We start from the raw sequence: 17,987 nt of genomic DNA on the forward strand, positions 1-17,987 counted from the left end.
ATTGGTATCTACTGCATAGGCTCTAGTGAGGATTCAGTGAGGCTATATACATGTAAAGCACTTAGAACAGTTTCCAGTTCAAATCTAATCATTTGTGCTGAGCACTGAGGATTAAGCAGGGAATCCTCAAGGAAGTTACAAGGACATTTATGAAACAGTTTATCTATCGTGCGGTAGATAAAATTCTGGATATCCAGAAAGTACTATAGGAGTAAAAAGGGTGGGACTCCTAACCAGAGATCAAGCAGTTCAGAAAGGAAAGTGTCCTGGAGGAGATGACACCAGGCTGAATCCTTTTTTTTTTTTTAGTATTTATTTATTTATTATTTATTTATTTAGGCTGCCTGGGGTCTTAGTTGTGGCACACCGTATCTTAGTTGTGGCATGTGGACTTCTTAGTTGCGGCATGCATGTGGGATCTAGTTCCCCCACCAGGGATCGAACCTAGGCCCCCTGTACTGGGAGCGCAAAGTCTTACCCACTGGACCACCAGGAAAGTCCCTGGGCTGAATCTTTAAGAATGACAAGGAATTTGCCTGAGAGGTGGTTCTGCAGGACTGGAGGTTGGATTAGAGTTGCTGCATGAATAAGACATTCAGACTGAGAGGTCAACATGAAAATAAAACAGAAGCGGTAGCTGGGTTTGAGGAACTTGGAAGATTTCAGGGTTGCTGCAGCGTGAGATGCAAGCCTAGGGAAGTCGGTGTGAGATCAGGAGGGCTTGCAGGCCAAGTTAAGAATGCAAATGTTACCCTGTAGGACAGATGGGTAATGGGGGAGCCACGTAGGAGAGAGGCGGGAGAGGAACATGGTCAGAAACTCCTTTTAGAAAAACCATCCTGGCAGCAGTGGAGCGGCCCAGGTGACAAGTGTTGAGAGCCTGGAATAGGGCAGTCGAAATAAGGATGAAAAGAATTCAAGAAACACTGATGAAACTGCAAGACCTGGTGACTGATTAGATGCTGAGGCCAGGGAAAGGAGAGAGAGAAAGGGAAGTTTTCTAGCCTGGAAGACTTTTTTTGGAAGGTGGTGCCACGAGAAGACGGAGATGACAGAAAGAGGAGCCGATGGGGGCAGGGGCAGGAGGGTGGGAGAGAGAGATGGTGAGTTCACTTTAGGACGTGTTCTTGAGGTGCCTGAGCAACAACCCAATGGAACCATCCAGAACACGCTTGACAGTGGCAGGTCTGGAAAAGAAAAAGAAAATGGCGGGGCTGGAGGGGGCAGTGAGAGGCCTGGACTGGGGAGTGTATCAGCCTTTAGCCAGAACTATGAGAACAAGAGGAGCCCTGGAGAGAATGTGTAGAGTGAGGAGAGGGTCAAGGAGGACACAGCACAGCAGACAATTCAGGTTTGATTACATACATGATTTTTTGGGTCATCGGCAGTTTTAGTGAGAGAGTGCGTGTGGATTGTGGAAAGTGGGTGTCCAGGCTGAAGGTGCTGAACTGGCACTTCCTGTGTGTCAGGCACTGTGCTACACGCTTCACATTTTTAGGGGGTAGAGAGTCGGCAGAGGTAAGGTGACAGGTTTGTCTCAGAGTTAAAATTACCCTTGAAAACACCTTACTTACCCCATCTATTAGGTACAGCATATGTCAGTTTCAGGTAAAATACAATACATGGCAGTACACATACAGTGATGTACAGAATAACATTTTACATTGTTTTAATTAAAGAGAAAGAAGAAAGCATATTAAAAAGAAAGATGTGGGGACTTCCCTGGCGGTCCAGCGGTCAAGACTCCACGCTTCCACTGCAGGCGGCACGGGTTCAATTCCTGATCCAGGAACTAAGGTTCCACATGCTGCAAGGCGTGGCAAAAAAAAAAAAAAGAAAGAACCTGAACACTTGAACACTTGTCATCCACCCAACCTGGATATCCTTGCCAACGTGACAACAAAAATAAAGACATCATGTTTTGGGGGTCAGATACCAAGCCTAATCCAAGGCCAACTCCTGTTTAGCTTGAGAAATTGCAGCTGCTCAGCTGCTGGTGGTTTAAAACGTTTCTTCACCAATTGTTGCCACCGAATCTTGAACTGCTCAAACATTTGTTGGTAATAGCTCAAATGTTCCACAATGCTACAAGTAATTTTAACTTTTACGTCCATGTTGTTGTATGAAAACGTAGCTCATTACTTCCATCATTTTACAGTATTCCGTTGTATGGATATACCACAGTTTACCTATTCTACTGTTGATGGACATGTGAGTTGTTTCCATTTTCAGCTATTATAGAGAAAGCTACTACGTACAGTATCGCAGAGTCTTTTGATGGACCTAGGCACTCATTTTTGTTGGGTGCATACTTACTGTGCAGAATTGCCAGGTTACAAGGAATTACAATGCATAGATTTAACCAAATGTAATTTTCAGGTTTCTCTCCATGGAGGGATTTTATTCAGAAATTAAATCATTCAGGTATTTTACAGCATGGAACACTTCAACAAGTTTATGAAGATTTGAACTGTTCTTCTCTTCCTGTCCTTCCTATCTTTATCTTCCGGGGATGATTTTATCAGTTCCTCAGCTTTTTATTAGTGTTTCTCTGTGGCTCTTAAGTTCTTTAATTTCCTCCACAAAGCCATAATGATCCACTTGTTAGGCCAAACAGTGAGTTTCACTTCTTTGTCAATAGAAAACCCTTAAAATACTAAACACATTCTTCCCAACAAGCAGGGACTGTTCGAGGCTTGGTTGTTTCCATGCCTGCTTAATATAAAGGATGCAACTGGCAATACTGGAACACTTTCAACTCTTCTAACTCATGACCACATTAAGATCAGGGTTAGCATTCAATTGGTTCTGGGAGTCAAGGAGGAATCTCAGCCTCATGCATGTGCCTTTGAAACAGCAACTCATGCTTAATCAGCAGAATGAAGGATAGGGGTGATGTTAGAGGGAAGAAGACTTCAAAGCCTTTATGAGCACACTCATAAAGTGTGTGGTACCTCAGAGTGGTACTGCCGCCCGTGAGCAGCAACAACAAAGCCAAGGCTTTTCTCTCTGAGATCCTACTTGGCTTCTAGAATGTAAACTGCAAAACCAAATCAGGAAAAGTGCTGCAGCCACCCAGGGCTTTGCATTTGATTGCTAGAGTACAGCAAAAAAACAAAAAACAAAAAACAAAAAACAAATGGGGGGGGGGCCACTGGGATTTGTACCTCTGTAGAACTCTCTGGCTTTATTAAACAGAGTGCTACACTGCCACCAGGAGAGAAGAAGAGAGAGGTGGTCACAAGGTCATTAGTTGCTATCAAACCAGGGCCTTGTGTTTCTAGTTTGGAACTTTAATGGCAGTTGGGCATTTCCCCATCAGAAGATACCAGCCTCATTATATTCTGGAAGCTAGCCCTTTGCCCAATACTTCTTTTTAGTAACTCTGGGTGGCTTTTGCTTCCTGTTCCTCCACTGATACAGCCTCATCAACAGTTTGAACGTTTTTGGTTTCTAAAACTGTTATGCCATCCTTGGCTGGTTTTGAAATCCTTCCATCCCAAGGCTGTCTTCTCTGGCAGGAGGTGTGAACTGTGACTTGAGACCAAGAGCTTTTCTTTTTCCTTTTCTGCCATGTATGGCCATTGTGAGGCACATACTTCTGCTTCATTTCTTCCAGGAATAAGTTTAGTGGTTTTAAAGATTTATCACATGTACTTTGCTGTCACTTTAACAGTTACAGAACTTGATGACCTGGCTTCACGAATCTGTTGACTCTTGATTGCACATGTGATTTTTTTTAAAATAAATTTTACTTATTTACTTATGGCTGCTGCACGCCGGCTTCCTCTAGTAGCGGCGAGGGGGCTACTCTTCGCTGAGATGCGCGATTATCTGACTTCGGTGGTTTCTCTTGTTGCAGAGCACAGGCTCTAGGCACGTGGGCTTCAGTAGTTGTGGCTCGCCGACTCAGTAGTTGTGGCTCACAGGCTCTAGAGGGCAGGCTCAGTAGTTGTGGCGCACAGGCGTAGTTGCTCCACCCAGGAAGATGTGGGATCTACCTGGACCAAGGCTTGAACCCGGGTCCCCTGCATTGGCAGGTGGATTCTTAACCACTGTGCCACCAGGGAAGACCCACATAAGATCTTGAGATCATACTCATGTGCCACGTTGGAGATGGACACACTGCCCCTCCTTAAGTAAGCTCATTTTTCTTCCAGCATGGGAAGGGATATCTGTTTCTTCGGTTGGGCGCCAGATGAAATGGTTAGACTGCCTTCAGGTGGGTCGTGTTATGCGGAAAAGAGGCATCTTAAAACACTGGAATCTAGCTTAAAAAGCAAAACACTAGAACCCAGTCAGCCTCCCAAGAAACACACAATGAGAGGCTGAGAACCGGCCGAGAGCACAGAGTCCAGTCTCCCGCCTCCTCCCGCTCGCGTGGAACGGTGGCTGGAGACCTTCCGCCCTATTTAATCTGAGAATTATTGGGCTCACGCTAAGGGTGCCTATGATGAAACCCCACCACATCTCATTTAATCCCCACAACAAAGACGGCCCAATGTTTACAGATTCATAAAGCGAGGGTCCGAAAGGTTAAACGACTTCTCTGTGACTAGAGCTGGTAAACGGCAGCAACGGGGCTCAAAAAATGAGAAGCCACTGCGCCCAACCCCCGGGCGGGGACGAAATGGCGGCTGCAAGAAACGCGCCCTGAAGCAGACGTGACACCCGCGCTACCGCCCGGGCGCCGGCTACGTAACCGCGGCGCAGCGGGAGGCGGGACACGCTGACTCCTCGGGGTGTCGGTCACGTGCGCGATTACGTGCGCAGGCGCGGCGGACGGGCCGCCCGAGTGGCTCGCGCGCCTCCCAGCGGCCGCAGCGGCGACGCGGTCTCCGCCACGCCACGCCACGCCACGCCACGCCACGCCCGCCGCGCCCGCCGCGCCCGCCGCAGAGGGCAGCCTTGGGCCTGCAAGCTCCCGCCGCCGCCCACCTCCTTCCGGCGCCGGCGTTTGCGTCTGGAACATTCAGCGCCGGAACAAAGGCTCCAGGGTGGAAGTGAGGGCCGCTGAGGGGCGGCTGTAACTCCGGGTTACACGGGAGAGTAGAAGGATCTGCTTCAGCAGATCCGCTAATGGAGGCTAATGGAGTTTATCTACGTTTGAAGGGCTTCCTTCCTCCATCACTCAAAAAACGGTCCGTACTTCCCCATGTCTCTCCTCTTCCCACGGTCAGCGTAGTTCTGTCTAGGGACCCTCCACAGGAGACAGTATTTGTGTTCACCTGGGAGGAGCGCGAGGCCGTAAGTAGGAGACACCCAGGTTATGCTAGAAACTGCAGGGGAAAGGAGCACGCCTACAAAACCCACTCCCTCTTAAACTCGGCCAGCCTAGGTCAGTCAGTCATCAAAAGTCTTACTTGCCAAATCGAATGCCCCTTTGTTTATCATTGCTAATTTTTAAAAGACTGACAACTTTTTCTAGTTTTTCTCCACCTTTATATCCTTCAGGGCCTTCACTTCCTTCTAGTGAATCCTAAGTGGGGCTAGCTCCCTGGCTTGTCCTTTGTTCACTCATTAGTGATTCACTAAGTGGAGGGAGGAGCTAAAGGCATTTCATCTATACAGCAAATCCAAATTGAGGGCAGGAAGTTCTTAATTACTTTTAAAAATCACATTTAATACTCATTCTGCAAGTATTTATTGAGCACTTACTATGTGGCATGCACTGGGCCTGGGCAGTAGGGATGCAGAGCGAAACTGAAGGTCTGTTGGAGTTAGAAGAGTCTGACATAGAAGTACTTGATGACATTTGGAAAGGAACAAACTCATCCACAAATTCAGGTATAAAGACAAATTGTGTTTGCTGCCATCAAGGAAAAGCAGGGCCCGGTAAGAGGGAATCCTAATTTAGATTATGGTTAAGAATGGCATTTCTGGACTTCTCTGGTGGCACAGTGGTTAAGAATCCGCCTGCCAATGCCAGGGACACGGGTTCGAGCCCTGGTCCAGGAAGATCCCACATGCTGCAGAGCAACTAAGCGTGTGCACCACAACTACTGAGTCTGCGCTCTAGAGCCCTCGAGCCACAACTATTGAGTCGGCGAGCCACAACTACTGAAGCCCGCGCGCCTAGAGCCTGTGCTCCGCAACAAGAGAAGCCACCGCAATGAGAAGCCCGCGCACCGCAACAAAGAGTAGCGCCCACTCGCCGCAACTAGAGAAAGCCCACGTGCAGCAATGAAGACCCAAGGCGGCCAAAAATAAATAAATAAAATTAATTAATTAATTAAAGAAAAAGAAAAAAAGAATGGCCTTTCTGAGAAGGCCTAGAAGACCTCAGGATGTAACCGAGCAGGACCCTATGGGCCTTCCTGGGAGAGACCCCTCCCACATAGACTCTGTTTTATAGCTCCTCTCCAAAGTACCTAGATGATAGTATCTGATGCACATTTCCTGAGTTGTTTCATAGATGCTAGAACCACCACCAAGTGGAAGAAATTAACTGCTTGATGGCCATGAACACATAGCCTACTGGCACCTAAGGATTGATAATGTTGACCCCTGTGACACGGGCCTGTTACCTCACCATTCAGAAAATTGTGCACAAGCTGATCACATACACTGGGACTCCCCCTTCCTCACCTGGCCTTTAAAATTGCTTTGCTGAAACCCATGGAAAGTTTGAGTGTTTTAAGCACCAGCTGCCCTGGGCTCCTCTCTTGCAGCCCTGCAATAAACACTGCATTTTCCTTCACCACAACCTGGTGTCATTAGATTGGCTTTACTGTGCATGGGCAAGCAGATCCAAGTTTGGTTCAGTATCAAGGTGTTAGTTAAGAGTTCCACACAAAAGAAAAGAATATAAGTGAAAGCCACAAGAAGGAGGGAGTTGGGTGGGAGAAGGAACTGAAACAGGAGGGAAGGGGGCAGGGCACAACCTTTAAAAGAATGATGTAGCCATAGGACATGACAAAAACTGGTTAGAACCAACCAGGTCCAAGATGGCAGAAGTTTCGATTTCCAGTGGACCTTGAGCCTCATTATACACTCATTGTAATATATTAGCATGCTAAATGACACACCCAACAGCGCCATGACAGTTCTGAGGCTAACCATAAAAGGCCAAAAAGTGGGCAGTGGCCCAGTTCCTGGAAATCCCCACCCCTTCCCCAAAATAGTTGGAATAATCCTCCCACTCGTTAGCCTATGAAATTACCCAGTCCATAAAAACTAACCACCCTCATATTTCAGGGCCTCTCGCCTTCCACACTCTGTCTCTGGAGTGTGTTTCTCTCTAAATAAGTCCACTTCTTACCTATCACTTTGTCTCTCACTGAATTCTTTCTGCCATGAGACATGAAGAACCTGAGCTTCATTAAGTCCTGAGACCAGGTGTGTGATCTCAATTTAAAAACCGTGGGTTCAAGTCCCAATCTGGGTTGCACGGTTTCAGAACTGGCCCTGTGACCCAAGTGTGGCTGGAGCTCAATAGCAAAGGTCATGACAGACCTTGCTGGGCTTGCTACAGAACACAAGTTCACGTGCCCAATGCATGGTGAGGCCAAACAAACCAAAATGTTGGCGTTTGGAGCAAAGAAAAGTTTATTGCAGGGCCAAGCAAGGAGAACAGGTGGCCTGGGCTCAAAATCCCAGAACTTCCTGATGGTCTGGGGGGAGAAATTTTTTATAGGCAAAATTTGGGGTGAGGGCTACAGGGTGTGACTTTCTTCTGATTGGTTGGTGGTGAGGTAACAGGGCGGTGCCATCCTCCACCTGGGTGGGGGCCTTAGTTCCTGCAGAAGAGCTCAAAGGTATTATTATTATTATTTTAATTTATTAATTTATTTATTTTTTGCTGCATTTGGGTCTTCGTTGCCGTGCACGGGCTTTCTCTAGTTGTGGCGAGCGGGGGCTACTCTTCGTTGAGGTGCATGGGCTTCTCATTGGGGTGGCTTCTCTTCTTGCAGTGCATGGGCTCTAGGACTGCGGGCTTCAGTAGTTGTGGCACGTGGGCTCAGTAGTTGTGGCGCACGGGCTTAGTTGCTCCACGGCACGTGGGATCTTCCCGGACCAGGGATCGAACCCGTGTCCGTGTCCCCTGCATTGGCAGGCGGATTCTTAACCACTGCGCCATCAGGGAAGCCTCAAAGGTATTATTATGTATATTCCTTGGGGAGGAACCAGGACCCTGCCCCAAGGTTGCACTATTGTTTCTTCACTGCTCTCCCTTTTTTCTGCATTCCCTCCCTTCCCTGATTAGCAACTGTTTGAACCTGCCCTTTGGAACTCAGGGAAGTTTGTGAATGAAGCCTATTTTCTACAAATAAGAAACAGGGGACGCAGAAAGGATTTGTACCAGGGAGGGGCCCACAGGGTCCTGCTCGGTTTCAGGCTTTGCTTCTAGGCTGGGGTGATGAGTAACCATTTTATCCTAAGAGCAAAAGGAAAAGCCAGAGGCTTCTCTTTACATTGGAAAAAGCTTACTGTGGCTGCTCTTGAAAGATGGTTGGATGAGAGAGTGTGGAATCAGGAAGACGATTTAGGAGGCTACTGTACTAGTTCCAGAGAGTGATGATAATAGTTTGGGCCAGAGAGGTGTCACAGAAGATGGAAAGAAGTAGATGGAATCGAGACTGAGAAATAAAACATTGCCTGCCATATCAGCAAACAAAGGATGTCACAGTCATCAGCAATTGCAGCCCTCCAGGGGTGAGCTGGTGAGCCCTGAGGGAACTCAGGAAGGAAACAAAGAATACCTGCCATCTAGGAGCCATCAGACTGCAGCCACTCCCCACGGTGAACCCGAGGAAACTCAGGATGTGAAAACACAGGATACAGGCCCCAGATAGCTGAGGTGCATATCAAAGGAATGATTTCAGTGAGCCCAGACTCTTGCATCTTCCCAGACACAGAAAAGCGCTAAATTCCTTAACTTGAGATGTATAGTTTTCTTTTATTAACAGTAATCTTTTTTTTCCTGCTGAAACCGTGCACCTCAGATTTGGACTTGAGCCCCCGTACCGGGACTCAAACCCAGTCTAAACCCAGATTTGGACTTGAACCCACGTGGCCGGGACTCAAAACCAGCCAGAACCCTGATTGGGACTTGAACCCCCGGTCTTTTAATTAGAATCACTCACTGGTGTCTGGACTTACGGAGGCTCAGGTTCTTTGTGTCTCAGCGCAGAAGGAATTCAGCGAGAGACAAAGTGATGGGCAAGAAGTAGATTTATTAATATAGGATGCTTGTAAGAGATTCAAGCAGGCAGGCGAGGGAGCTCTGCCCTGAGGATTAAGTGGGGTACAATTTTGTAGTCAAAGGAAAGAGGGAGGGGAAAAGACCACCTTCTTCGAGTAGACAGGAGGCTTACATCACTAGTTCCTCCTTCGTATCAGGCCGGAGAGTGTCTGACCCTATGAGGTCAAACTAGGATTATCATAGCGTTTATTCAAATCAGTAGAAGGGTGGTGACATTTTTCTTCCACCTAATGGCCTGGGGCATATCTCATGCTTTTGTTTACGGCTTTATAGTTAAGTAAGCCTGCTTCGTTCCACGATGTTCCAATAGCTTTCTTGAGGGATCATTAACTTACAGTGGTCTCGCAAAGTTTCCTAGGTTTCCCTCTCTATCTATAGTCCCCTACTGGGACTTCTACAGCTACCTGTATAACTATCCTATTCTATCCCTGTCACTACTACTTGCCCTTTGTTGAAAAACCCCTGTATGTCCTAGTTCCCACTTCGCCTCCTCAGACCAGTTTTCTCAGGGTTACTTGAGATGCTGCCTCCTGGGATTGAAGTCCTTAGTATGTCCACTGAATAAAACATAACTCTCAACTTCTAGGTTGTGAATATGTTTTTTAGTCGCCAAGATATATTTGGAGGTGGGATGGATCACGCTGGTGATAGATTCAATGGGAGCCATTGGGGAAAAATGTCACTGAGAGAGAAAAAAAACGGCAAGGCTGACGCAAGGTTTCTGGTTTGAACATCTGAATGGTGATATGGGGAGCACTGAAGAAAAGCAGAGTTAGAGGAAAAGATACAGAATTTGTTTGTATGTTTTAATTTTGAGATCTCAGTTATATAAATTGAGAAGTAGGAGGTTAACTATATAAGCCTTGGACTGAGAAAAGGGTTCTTGGTTAGAAATAGAAATTTGAGACTCATTGAAATATGCAATGAGCTGGAGCTGGCTTGAACAGGCTTGGGAGAGCTGATTATTAATTTTTCATGAATTCTGTGAGCCGGTTATTAAATGCAGCCATTTAAAAAAAATAAAATCGGGGACTTCCCTGGTGGCACAGTGGTTAAGAATCCGACTGCTAATGCAGGGGACACGGGTTCCATCCCTGGTCTGGGAAGATCCCACATGCCGCGGAGCAACTAAGCCCATGCCTCACAATGACTGAGCCCTCGTGCCACAACTACTGAAGCCCGTGCGCCTAGACCTTGTGCCCTGCAACAAGAGAAGCCACCGCAATGAGAAGCCGGCGCACTGCAACGAAGAGTAGCCCCCGCTTGCCGCAACTAGAGGAAGCCCGCGCGCAGCAACGGAGACCCAATGCAGCCAAAAATAAATAAATAAATTTTTAAAAAATAATAAAATAAATTAAAAAAATAAAATTGTAAAAAGGAAAAAATAAATAAAATAAAATTGTACAAATATAATTTAAATAAATTATATTAAAAACAAAAGTTAAAAAGTACTCAAAACTCATCACTTTCTAATTATTTTACTACCTTTTTGTATTAGTTTGCTAGGACTGCCATAACAAAAATGCTAAAGTAGTTTAAGCAACAGAAATTTATTTTCTCACAGTTCTGGAGGCAATCCAAGAGCAAGGTGTCAACAGGTTTGGTTTTGACAGAGGCCTCTGTCTTTCGCTTGAAGCTGGCTGCCGTCCTCTGTGCCCTCACACCATATTTTTATCTGTGTGCGTGCCCCTCTGTGTCCAAATTTCCTCTTCTTTTTTTTTTTGGACCATGCCTCTCGGCCCGCAGGATCTTAGCTCCTCAACCAGGGACTGAACCCGGACCCTTAGCAGTGAAAGCGTGGAGTTCCAACCACTGGACCTCCAGGGAATTCCTAAATTTCCTCTTCTTATACTGACAACAGTCGGATTGGATTTGGGCCCACGCTAGTGGCCTCATTTTAACTTAATCATTTCTTTTAAGGCCCTATCCCCAATACAGTTACATTCTGAGGTACTGGGGGTTAGGGCTTCAACTTATGAACTTGGGGGTACACAATTCAGCCCTTAACAAAATTGAAATTATTGGGTTGGCCAAAAATTCATTCGGGGTTTTCTGGCCAACCCAATATTTATCTCTATTGTATCTGTATGGTGGAAACATGACATTGTGAGTTGCCAGCTTGCAATCAGCCATGGTGGGAATTTACACCAGAGAAATTAGTATATGCTAAAAAGGAGGGCCTTTTGTTCTCTCTGGAGAGCCTGCTGTTAAACATTTACCTGCATATCACTGCTACAGATGTTATTTAGTTTTTAGAGTATAATTTGAATGTGAAAAATGCGCGCACACACACACGCACACACACCACTTTTGTTGAAGTGCTGCAAATTATGGCTGATAGAGATACAAAGAAAGTCTTCCTAGGAAGTTCCCTGGCGGTCCAGTGGTTAGGACTCAGTGGTTTTACTGCCAAGGGCCCAGGTTCGATCCCTGGTCTGGGAACTAAGATCCCACAAGCTGCACGGCGAAGCCAAAAAAAAAAAAAGTCTTCTGAGTATCTATCACTGATTTTGCAAGGACAGGTATATCGAGATGCTTTCCACTGAGTCACAGAAATTCTGACCAAATGGTATTAAAGGACATCTCATGAGGATCATCTCATTTATTATTTCACATTAAACTAAATCCAAGGGTAGTGGGATATGCTGGAAAAGAAGGTTCTTTGCTCTGCCTGAGGTAGGAGATAGATGGGCCCCTGGGCTGGACAGCTGGGGTTTGTCAAGTGGAGTAAAACTGAAGCTTTGTTTTCACCCAGACACTCCAAGGACAGAGCTAGTGGCAGAAGCTCAGCTCTGCTAAAGTAAAGAGATAAAGGGCCCACTCCTGAGGTCAAGGAAGACTTCCCGGTCTGCACATGCGCAGGAAGGCTCCTTGGGGGGTCAAAAAGGGAGGGGGCCCCCACCCCGTAATAAGTGTGGACATTCACCCACAGGCCTCTGCGGTGGCATCCATCTTAGCAAAAAGTTGCACATGCATGTTGGGGGCGCATGTATGTTGGGGAGGGTCCTGGGACCAGTCAGGTGTGAAAAAAGAGACGAGATAATTGGCCCAATGTAAACAAAGACCGGGAAGGACTGTCCTATATAAGTGATTTAAATCACCTCTTTACGGTACTCCTCATTCAGGACGCCCACACTCCTCTCTGGGTGTGTATTTCTGCCTAGCTTCTGACTTAAATAAACAAACTCCTCCCATACATTGTGCTATGTCTCTAATAATAAATTTTGTACCTGTTTTTACAGTTTTTGCCTCCTTGGAACATTCGTGCTTTCAATGGGGGAACGAGCAGGGGCCACTTTGCTTCTAGCCTCTAGCCCCTAGTGGTCTAGTGGTTAGGATTCCTGGGTTTCATCCAGGCTACGCAGGTTCAATTCCCGGGCTGGGAACTAAGATCTCTCTTCAGGGTCGCTGACTGCTGTCCCTCCGAGATCATTATGAGAAAGCAGCAGGAAGAAACTCTCTCTGGCTGAATGTGAATGGTTTCACCTGGGTCACAGATTGCTCTCTGCATCCATCACATGACAACGGGAAGACTCAGCCATAGGGGAAGGCAGTACAGTACGGCGGACTGCAGTCCTCGAGGACATAGCGGAGGGGAAGGACCAGCCAACCTGGAAGCTCAGCTCTAGCTCCCTGTTTCCAGTGGTCTAATGGCATCTCCACGTGGATGTCCCACTACCATTTCAACCTCAGTGAGTCCCAAAGAAATCGATCATCTGCCAAAGCTCCAAGATCAAACCTTTCTGTTCCTTTCCTTGCCAGTACTATTTCCCCAGGAACACTAGATTCAGGCAAACCTTGGATATATTCCTCTTCTCCATATGCTATGTCCATCCAGTTGCTGAGTCCTGTTGAACTTTCCTCTCCACGCCCCCTCCTTACCCCAGATTCTTCCACCTTCAATGAATCGTTATGCATCTATATATATATATATATATTCATATATATGTAGTTATTCTGCATTTTCTATTTTAAGAATTTAGCATCTTAAAATTTATTGAATTCCTCTACTTCTCTATCCAATAGATAGACTATTCTATTACTAGAACTAATAAGATAGCAGGATAAATTATATACATAGAAAAATCAATAGTTATGACAGTGTGGTACTAGAGCAGAAATAGCTATATATATTATACATAGGTCAATGGAAAATAATAGTCCAGGGTTATATATATATATATATATATATATATATATATATATATATATATGAAATGGCATTTCAAATCAGTGGGTAAGGATGGGATTAATCATTTCTTTAAGGTGACACTATAAACAAAGTGAAAAGACAAACTAGGAAAACATTTTCAGTATTTATAAAAGACAAAAAGTTAATGTGTATGTGTGGTGGTTTTAAAACATGCCCACCAGGAATTCCCTGGAGGTCCAGTGGTTAGGACTCCACGTTTCCACTGCCAGGGGCCTGGGTTTGATCCCTGGTCAGGCAACTAAGTTTCCGCAGGCTGCGCTTGGTGCGGCCAAAAAAACAAACACAACAAAACAAACAAAACAAAACAAAACAAACAACGGAAAAAACCCACGCCCACCAATTCTTTGATACTCTTCTCTTCAAGAGGTGGAGTCTATTTTCCCTCTACTTAAGTGTGGGCTGCACTTAGTGACTAGCTGCTAAAAATAGAATAAAGTGGAAGTGATCTGTGTGACTTTGGAGACTAAGTCATAAAAGGCACAGTGGCTTCCACCTTGGTCTCCTTCTCTCCTGGGGGAAGCCAGCTGCCTAATTGTGAGGATACTCAGGCAGTCCTGTGGAGAAGCCCATATGGCAAGGAACAGTTCTGCTAACAGCCCTGTCACTGAACCATCTCCAGGCCCAGTCAATCCATCAGATAACTGTAGCCCAAGCTAAGATACTTTTAGATTCCTGATTCACAGAACCTGAGATAATAAATGTTTTAAGCTACTAAGTTTTGAGATAATTTGTTATAATCAACTGAGAATTGCATTTGGCTACAGCATAGATCCCCCAAACCCAGTGGCTTAACCAGTTTTTCTCTTTTATATAAAATAAGTCTGGAGACAGGCAGTTCAGTGCTGATGTGATAGCTTCATGATATTTTCTGTATCGTAAGCTGCTTTCTACTTTTGTTCTGGCATCGTAGCATATGGCTCATATTCTCTGGGTCATCTCACAGCCCCATGTGGTTGCTGGAACTCCTGCCATCACATTTCTACTTTACAGAGGAAGTAAGAGAAAGGGGGGGAGGAAAAAGGGACATTCTAGAAGTTTCACCCAATGACTTTCACTAATAGGTCACTGACCTATCAGCAATGAATGGAGGTTGAGAAATATATATATATTTTTAAGCTGGGCACAGTGTTGCCCCAATAATATAAAAGTTCTGTTATCTCAAGAATGAGAAGACAAGAAAATCCAATTAAAAAATAAGCAAAGAGTTTAAACATACAGTTCCTCAAAGAAGATATACAAATGGCCAATGAAAACAAAAAAGATGCTTAACATCTTTAGCCATCAGGGAAATGCAAATCAAAACCACAATGAAATACCACTTCATATCCACTAGGACAGCTATAATCAAAAACAGGTAATAGCAAATGTTGGCCAGGATACGGAGAAATTAGAACCCTCAAACACTGCTGGTAGAAATGTAATGTGGGGCAGCCACTTTGGAAAACAGTTTGGCAGTTCCTCAAAGGATAAATATAGAGTTACCATATGATCCACTTACAATTCCACTTGTAAGAAAGAAATTGCCAATAAACTAGTTGAAATATATGAGGTCTGGTTCTATTTGTAAAATTTTATTTCAGGCTCCTAGCAAAATGCCTGGTACCTAGTAAGCACTCAATATTCATAGTTGAATAAATGAATATGTTGAAACTGTAAATATTTTAGAATGAAATCACATGGCAAAGAATCATGTCCTCCTTTGGAATCCATTCATTACTGTATAGAATTCAATATCTTGATAGTAAAAGTATTATTATTTTTTAATTGATACTATTTGGGTATATAACCGAGGGAAATGGAAATATTCGGCCACACAAAAATTTGTACATGAGTGTTCATAGTAGCATTATTCATAATAGCCAAAAAATGGAAAGAACCAAATGTCTCTCAAGTGATGAATGAAGAAATAAAATAAAATGTGGTATAGACCATACAATGGAATACTGTTCAGCAATTAAGACGGATGAAGTACTGATACATGCTACAAAACAGATGAGCTTTGAAAACATAATGCTAAGTGAAAGAAGCCAGACGCAAAGGACCACATGTTGTATAACTTCATTTACATAAGTTGTTTAAAAACAGTTCTGTTAGTAAGAAAGACGGGAAGAATGAATATCAGGTAAGAAACTGGCAGTTTCCACCGCAGTTAATATTCAGATCATATAAAGCTCCTACAAATCAATTTTTAAAATTAATGACTTAGCAGGAACATGAAAAAGGACATGAAAAGGCATTTTGTAAAATAAATACAAATACATAGACATATAAAAAAAATCTCACCCACAATCAAAAATGCAAATTAAAATAATTTTATGGTTATTTGATAACGGCTATTATTAAAAAGACAAGAAAAACAAACGTTGGTGAGGATGTGGAGAAAAGGGAATCCTCACACACTGTTGGGGGGAATGTAAATTGGTGCAGCCACTATGGAAAACAGTATGGAGGTTCCTCAAAAAATTAAAAATAGAACTACCATATGATTCAGCAATTCCACTTCTAGGTATTTATCTGAAGAAAACAAAAGTACTAATTCAAACGATATGTGCACCCCTGTGTTCATTGCAGCACTATTTACAATAGCTAGATATGGAAGTAACCTAAGTGTCCATCCATAAATGAATGGATAAAGAAGATGTGTGTGTGTGTGTGTGTGGGGGGGGGGGTGTGGGGGTGTGGGTGGTGGAATATTACTTGGCCATAAAAAAGAATGAAATCTTCCATTTGCGCCAACATGAATGGACTTGGAGGATATTACGCTAAGTAAAATAAGTCAGACAGAGAAAAACAATACTGCATGATTTCACTTATATGTGGAATCTAAAAACCAAAACAAATGAACAAACAAGACAGAAGCTGACTCATAGATACAGAGAAAAAACTGGTGGTTACCAGAGGGGCAGGGGATGGAGGGATGGATAAAACAGATGAAGGGGATTGAGAGGTACAAACTTCCAGCTATAAAATAAATCATGAGGATATAATGTACACATAGGGAATATAGTCAGTATTGTACAACTTTGTATGGTGACAGATGGTAACTTGTCTTATTGGGGTGAGCATTTCATAATGTATAAAAACATCAAATCACTATGTTGTATACCTGAAACTAATATAATATTGCATGTTAATTATAACTTTAAAAATGCCATAATAAGCTAACCTCCCTGAAAAAAATAATATCGACATATCTATTTTTCAATCTATTAAGATTGGTAAAGTTAAGTACATACACTTTGAACCAGAAACTGCACCTCCTAAGAATGTATTCCACAGAGCCATGTTACTCAAAATGCGGTCCGCGGACCAGCAGAATTGGTATCACTTTGAGAGGTCGGAATCTACATTTTAATGAGCTCCTCAGGCAATTCCTATGCACATTAAAATTTGAGAAATACTGTTACAGATTACTCACACCGAAGAGCAAAGATATATCTATGAGGATTTCTATTGCAGGATTGTTTATAATGTTGATAATTTTCTTTAAAGTTAATACACCTCAACAGAAAACAGTTAAAAAATTACCATATAGCTATATAATGGAAGACTTAGAAAACTATAAAACAAAGTGGTAGATAAATGTTTAGTAATATGAAAGATTTCTAAGACATATTGTTAAACGAAAATAATCCAGATGTATGTATGATTGATACCATTTTTGTCTTTTAAAAATCTATATATTAATGAGAGTGGTGCTGAGGGAGATCATGGACTTTTATGTTCCTCTATATACACGTCTCTATTATTTGCATTTTTATTTTAATTAAATAGTACTTTTGTAATCGAAGGAGATGTTCTCTAGACCAGGCACTGGGGGAAGGATGTCACTGAGAAGGACGGGGAGTTTCTAGCTCTCATTACATGGCATCAATTCAGTCCTTGTCAACAAAACAAAATAAAACCTCCAGCGGCTCCTTACAGCTTTTGGGATAAAGTCCAACCGTCTGTTGCTCCTCCCTCATGCCCTTGAGTGAACCTCCGTTCCAGCCAGCAGAACCCCTGCCTTCCTTCCGCTGACACTGAGCTCTTTCTCCTCCAGGACTTAACACCGGCACCTCCTCTGTCTAGAATCTCTGCCCTGAATATGTGATATTATGTGCACATGTGTATTATAAAATTATCCCCTGGCAATTCGTAAAAGCCCTGTAAGTGCTGGGTTTCATTATTATAACATATTTCTCATTATATTGAATTACTTGTCCACTAACCCTATCCCTGGACTGCAAGCGCCCTGAAGACAGGGCCTGTGTTTTACTGTCCTTGAGTGCCCAGCCAGTCCAGCCTGGCAGAGAGTAAGTGCTTAACAAAAGCATGCTAACTGATACCTCCCTTTCCTCTGTGCCAAGGAAGAAAGTCACATCCTTTCTCTCCGACTACATCAAACCACCTGGATGTTCGCCTTTTCCACACTCCAGCAATGTGATAACTCCTTTGCAAAGCACTTCTAGCCCTTCAACCACTGCGCCACCAGGGAAGTCCCCTATTTACTCTTTTTTATTCCTCACAACAACCCCAGGACTGAGGAAACAGGCAAGGGGTGGGTGGGAGGTGTTTATGAGGGTCAAC

The sequence above is a fragment of the Eschrichtius robustus genome, chromosome 13, assembly GCF_028021215.1.
Source record: "Eschrichtius robustus isolate mEscRob2 chromosome 13, mEscRob2.pri, whole genome shotgun sequence".
NCBI lineage: Eukaryota > Metazoa > Chordata > Mammalia > Artiodactyla > Eschrichtiidae > Eschrichtius > Eschrichtius robustus.